General features: G+C 32.5%; 1 pseudogene across 1 annotated transcript; it reads left to right on the forward strand.

The window, feature by feature from the left end:
* Nucleotides 1-380: 380 nt before the first annotated feature.
* Nucleotides 381-5244, forward strand: LOC143584479 (cyclin-A2-1-like; annotated as a pseudogene). The gene is made up of 8 exons (XR_013144368.1): nucleotides 381-435; nucleotides 2899-3246; nucleotides 3854-4070; nucleotides 4161-4294; nucleotides 4512-4604; nucleotides 4736-4869; nucleotides 4993-5068; nucleotides 5166-5244. The product of XR_013144368.1 is annotated as a cyclin-A2-1-like (transcript).
* Nucleotides 5245-5535: the final 291 nt, after the last annotated feature.

The raw sequence follows: 5535 nt of genomic DNA on the forward strand, positions 1-5535 counted from the left end.
TCATCATGTGGTATTTATAGCCAAAGGGAGGGAGAATGATTGGGGCAACTGTCCCATTCAATGGAACTTTCTATTATTATAGCTGTGCATGATAATGTTTCCTGATTGGTCAAACAGCTTGTGTACGGAACTCCTTGCCATGGGCAGGTACAACGTTGGCCTTTTCTCATTGTCCAGCGTGCATTCATGGATAATATGGGAATCCCGACCTGTGATTGGTCTTTTCCTTCCTTGTCATGTGCTAGCCTATGCTTTATCACGACAAGTCTTCCGGTGAACTTCTTATCCCGCTCTCACGATCCCACCCCTACCCACCCCCTACATATATATACAAACACTCACACTTGACTCTCTATAGCTTCCGCATAATATAATTCAAATGTTCCATCCACACCTCCATTACTGATTTAGATCTCGCAGCTAGCTGAATGCACAGTAAGCTCACTCCCACACAAATAATCTAAATTCACCTTCGAACTGATTTTAGTAATTTACATTTTGATTTGTGAATTTGCCTTCACGAGTTCGTAATTTGTGCTGACCGTATCATGGGCTTGAAGTTGAACTATTACCAGATTTAGAATATCGAAGTCAAGTTTTGTAGTAGGAATGAAATGTGGTCATGCTAATGTACCTGTATAGCTGATTAGCTGTAGATCGATCTGGAAGTAAATAGTTTTAACTATTTATATTGACTTTTTTTTTTTTTTTTTTTTGTTTTACATTGATTTCAGCTTCGAATTGCGTTTCAAAGTTCATATGTGATTCGAATTTATTTTGGTGAATCGTCTACACAGATCTGTGAATTTGCCTTCATGTTTTCATGATTTGTGTTTTAAAAGTTTCTACCTAACGTTGTTGAAGTCGCATTATTACGAGATTTTGAATATCGAAGTCGAATTTTCTAGTAGGAATGAAACTGGTATAACAATTGTGTTTATGCATCTGGTGTTCCATATGCAGATGTACATGTATAGCTGCAGATTGATCTGGAAGTCGTTAATAGTTTATTTGTATTGACTTTTTTTGTTTTATTTGATTTTGTTGTTTTGCGTTTTAATTGATTTGTGGAAGAGTAAATAATTTATTTAAATTGCAAGTATGTTTTTAAAATACAAGACTTCAGATCTGTTGTTCTTTTATAATTGGAGTTTTGGAAGGTTTGATTCTGAAAAACAGTTTGAATTTGTACTTTGTATTTATTATGCTGTAAACATATGTTACTTTTGTTTATTTCTTCTTTGGAAAGTCATATTGAACAATTCAATCTGCTTGCTCTATTAGGATCTTAAGATCTATCTGAAAGTTAAATAAAAGCTTTAGTAATTGCATTGTGTTATTGTTTTGAAATGAATCGGTTAAACAGATAGATCTGTGAATTTGCCAGCAGGATTTCGTATTTTGTCTTTTTATAGTTATTTTAAACTAACGTCATTGACACATCTAGGGCTTGAAGTCAAATTATTACAAGAATTTGAATATCCAAGTTGAATTTTGTAACTGATAGAAAAATTATGTTTATGCAGATTGTAGATTGATCTGGAAGTAGTTATTAATAATTTATTTATAATTTTATATTGACTTTTTTTTGTTTTATTTTATTTTGTTGTTTAGTGTTTTTAATTGATGTGTGGAACAGTAGATAATTTATTTAAATTGCAAGTATGTTTTAAAAATATTAGAGACTTCAGATCTGTTGTTTTTTTCTAATTGGATTTTTGGAAGGTTTGATTCTGATAAAACAGTGAAATTGAACTTTGTATTTATTATGCCGTAAACAGATCTTGAATTAATTTTAATTTTTCTTATGGAAAATATTGTTTTATTGTTTAACCTGCTTGCTCTATTAGGATCTCTTGGTCTACTTAATCAGTGCTGTAAAAATCGAGATTAATTGCTAATCGATGAGTTACTGATTAATGTCGTTGACCACTTCTAGGGCTTGTAGTCAAATTATTACAAGATTTTGAATTTTGAAGTCGAATTTTCCAGTAGGAATGCGATTAATAAAACAATTGTGTTTATGCATCTGGTGTTCCAAATGCAGATGTACTTGAATAGCTGTAGATTGATCAGGAGTTAGCAGCAATGGTTCTGACAATTCCTTGATTTTGTTTTTTGTTTTTATATTGACTTTGTTTTTTATAATCTGTGAAACAGTAAATAATTAATATAAATTGCAAGTATATTTTTAAATTATGAAGCCTCAGATCTGTTGTTCTTTTATAGTTGGAGTTTTGGAAGGGTTGATTCTGATAAAACAGTTTGAAATTGAATTTTGTATTTATTATGCTGTAAACAGATCTTGATTTTATTTATTTATTCTTTTGGAAAAACATATTGAACAATTCAACCTGCTTGCTCTATTAGGATCATTAGATCTATCTAATATGTTAATTATATTGAAAGTAATAATGTTTTGCTCCAATTGAACTCGTGTTAGGCGAGATACAGATGCAATGGTTTATTTAATCTCACACTGATTTTGGTAGAAAACAATGTGATTGTATGGCCATGACTATTCTATCATATTAGCTTGTGTGTTAAGTTCTTAGTTATTGTCAATATATTTTTATTACAGAAATAATAGAACTGCATAAGTATAAGCCCTTGAACTAGTTAGAGCCAGATTAAACATATAGAAACAGTTTTTTTTGAGGTTTCATTTGTTCCATGCTGTAGAATGGTATTGCTATGTGCTACAGATAGATAAGAGTACAAATCCTTAACTTATTTGACTAATGATAATAAACTTAGATGAAAGAGAAGATTTCACTTGAAGTCAAACTGATCAAATATATTAATTACAGTATTTAAACTATCGGCTTGCTCAAATATGTTGCTTTACTTTATTTTAAAATGACAAATTGTTGCTAACATGATTTTACCTTTTCTTAGCTGCAGATATCATGGAAAGCAAGTCAATCTAACATCATCATGGCAAGACAAACAGACATGAACAAAGAAAATGTACATGCTGCTAGTATTAAAGAACCCAACAAACGGATCACTAGAGCACGGGCTAAAGCGTTGGGCATATCTGGAGATTTGCCTCCACTACACCCTCGGGTGAAACATGAATTTGATCAGTTTTTGCAACCAAGCTCTAAACGAGGGTCCACAGATAACAAATCCACTGATGTTGGCGGTAACCTTCAGTCCAAAAGAAGGGCTGTTCTCAAGGATGTCAGTTACATGCCCTTTAATGATTTAAATATGAAGATCATCAATGTCATAAAAATCCAGGTACCCATTAATATATAATCTCAAATACATTTGTTGAGAGCTATATTATTAGTAGGGGCTGCAACTGTTGACATGACCCAAACCTGACACGAAAAAAAAGAGGTTTTGGGACGACTAATACGACCCGTTAAAAAATGGGCCGGGTTCGGGTCGACTAAGACAACCTGTATAAAAACGAGTCGGGTTCGGGTTGACATGTTAACCTGTTTAACTATTAAGAAGACTTATTTTTATTTGTGTTTTTTTCTCGTTTTCCATTTTTCTTAAGATACACTTGTAATTCCGATTCATTTTCAAGATTTTTAATAATTTTCAAAACAAAAAATATATTAATATTACTCATTTACTCTACCGACTCTAAATTATATCAATTTGTGTTTCTTTTTGTTTTTTTATATGAAAATGGGTTAAACGGGACGTGTTTGGGTCGACCCGTATTTATGTGTGTGCGGGTTAGGGTTGAAGTTTTTGACATGAATAATAATACGGGTCGGGTTCAGGTTGCACGTTTCAACCCACAACCCGTTAGCCCGCCAACCTGACATGATTGACACCCATGATTATTAGTGAGCTAATAAGAAAAAATGTTGATGTTACTGGTTGTCAGACTAGCAAGCAATTAAGAACAAATGGTGTTGGAAAGAATGCTATGGTGGCATCAGCTGTTTATGTGGGCCTTCAGGTTTGTAAAGGAAAAACAGAAGCAACAGAAGATGTGACTGAACAAAGTATAAAAGAATTAAGAGAAATAACTTCACAGCTAAAGTTAGTGAATGATTTAGAAAGCAAACCAAGTGTAGCTCTTGAAAGGTCTTTGTTGAATGGTAAGATGATATTATTATGATGCTAAAGAATCTTCGACTGATGTACATATTTATTCATAAAGTTAAGATATTTATTGTTGCATTGTGCAGGAGAAACAAAGATTTCCAACAAAGTGGAAGCTGGAAATGATCAAAATGTTATTGACATTGATTCTAAGCACAAGGATCCTCGGATGTGCAGCTTATATGCTTCTGAACTATTTAACAGTTTACGTGTGGCAGAGGTTAATACCACATTCTCTTACAACTTTTATGACATGGGAATCAGTCAAATTTGTTTTAAAATCACATAATGCCATTTACTTTCACAAGTTATTCTTACATTAAATATATAATATATTCATATCATATAATTAACCGATCACTAACATCCACATTGGTTTACATACAAAAAGTTCCTTTTTATATGTCTACTTATTATTTGCACCACTTTCTCTTCAGTTAAAGTGGAGACCTTCAGTTAATTATATGAAAACAGTGCAGCAGGATATTACACAAGAAATGCGTGGCATTCTTATTGACTGGCTTGTGGAGGTTAGCATTAAAGCATAAACAATTTTCATTTTCACAATATTTTATATACTTCAAAATTGTTATTGTTTTTCATTGCATTTTGTTTTGTCCTTGAATTTCTCAAAGTTTTGTTGTTTGTTTCATATGTTTAGGTTTGTGAAGAATATAGGCTAGGAGCAGAAACATTTCACCTAACCGTTACTCTTATTGATCGATATCTCTCTAAAATGTACATAGAAAAACAAAGACTTCAACTGCTTGGGATTACCTGCATGCTCATCGCCTCGTAATTTTTCCTTTTTGTTTAATTAATGATTCATAATGTCCAATTTATTATGCAGTCAAGTAGAGTATTGTTTATTCGTGTAACACAATCTAACAATATGCCTATTTTTTATTGAATTTTAAGGAAGTATGAAGATATCATTGCTCCACGTGTTGAAGACTTCTGTTTCATCACAGACGGCACCTACACTAAAAAAGAGGTATATTCACTCACAAACCGTCCCGACCTGTTTACAACTTTAACAACTTTTACATGTTTTGACCTCTTACCCAACCCACGAATTTTTATCATATCAGGTACTTGATATGGAGCGTGAAATTCTTGATGTGTTGGGCTTCAATCTCTGTTCCAACTGTAAACAAGTTCCTTAAGTAAAACTCCACTTTCACTCGTTTATTAATATTTACATAACAACGCTTATAAAACGCTCACCACATAAAACCACTCACACACAATAGTCTCATAGTGACATGAGAAATTCCAACTTCAATTTCATTGAGCAGTTTAGTTCAAGAATTGCCTTGTCTAATAATTTATATTGTTCAAACTCATTATTTTCTAAATCAACCATAAACAAAACAACAAGATCTTGGATAGTACTAGCAGCAATTCATACAAGAACATTTGCAATAACATCCCTCGAATCCAAATTATTGCTAAGCGTCA

Source organism: Bidens hawaiensis, unplaced genomic scaffold (assembly GCF_021521415.1).
Source record: "Bidens hawaiensis isolate Kalapana, Puna unplaced genomic scaffold, B.hawaiensis_p1.1 tig00033136_1, whole genome shotgun sequence".
Taxonomy (NCBI): Eukaryota; Viridiplantae; Streptophyta; class Magnoliopsida; order Asterales; family Asteraceae; genus Bidens; species Bidens hawaiensis.